Source organism: Asparagus officinalis, chromosome 3, assembly GCF_001876935.1.
Source record: "Asparagus officinalis chromosome 3, Aspof.V1, whole genome shotgun sequence".
NCBI classification, from domain to species: domain Eukaryota; kingdom Viridiplantae; phylum Streptophyta; class Magnoliopsida; order Asparagales; family Asparagaceae; genus Asparagus; species Asparagus officinalis.
The window spans coordinates 37,530,104-37,531,106 of record NC_033796.1 but is presented as its reverse complement, the minus strand read 5'-3'; the positions used below and the strand labels follow the sequence as shown (position 1 = coordinate 37,531,106).

Here is a 1,003-nt window from a genome sequence, read left to right as displayed (position 1 = left end):
AGCCGATAGAAATAGAATTTGAATTGTGTGGATACAATGTTAAAGGACCCGACATTATATCTAAACTTCAGAGTTATGATGTAACATTTGATACCGAATAATATAGACCTTTATATTAATTAGCCGATAGAAATAGAATTTGAATTGTGTGGATACAATGTTAAAGGACCCGACATTATATCTAAACTTCAGAGTTATGATGTAACATTTGATACCGAATAATATAGACCTTTATATTAATTAAAGAAACCCTCTATTGAACCTCCTAAAAGGGAGGAATTGTGATATTTCATGTGCTAGTCTTGTTGAGCCGATAGAAATAGAATTTGAATTGTGTGGATACAATGTTAAAGGACCCGACATTATATCTAAACTTCAGAGTTATGATGTAACATTTGATACCGAATAATATAGACCTTTATATTAATTAAAGAAACCCTCTATTGAACCTCCTAAAAGGGAGGAATTGTGATATTTCATGTGCTAGTCTTGTTGGGAGCGAGGGACGTCAACTTGACCGCTTGTGGAAGCTAAATCACCGAGAGAGAGAACAACAAGCAAAAACGCATACACAGATAAAACACTAAGTAAATCAAATGAGACAACATATTTACATGGTTCGGCAAACTTGCCTACGTCCACATGAGCTGCACGGATAATTTCTTATTTAACCATAAGAAATTACAAACTTGTAAAGAGAAGATCTCAAACTTAAGATTTCTTAAATGGATGTTAGTCTACACTGTAGCTACAGTGTAGATCTCTCTCTCTTAACTCGCCCTCTTTAATTACTTAACTTCCCCCTCTTTAATTCCTGAGAGCTGGGACAAATGGGAGCTCAAAATCGCAAAGGGAAAACAAATTCCGCCGCCAAGAAGCTCCATTGAGAAATCGCTCAAGCTCCGCTCACTCAAATCGTGTGAACAAGCTTTCCCTTTTATAGGGAAACCCTAGGGTGAGCAGCCACGCTACAGCTAGATTCCACCCGCAGGCGGGCTCTCCA

General features: G+C 37.5%; 1 protein-coding gene across 1 annotated transcript in view; it reads right to left on the bottom strand.

Annotated features, from left to right (window-relative positions):
- Nucleotides 1–1,003, bottom strand: part of LOC109834969 — a 21,125-nt gene that overhangs the window by 12,214 nt on the left and 7,908 nt on the right. The window lies entirely within an intron of this gene.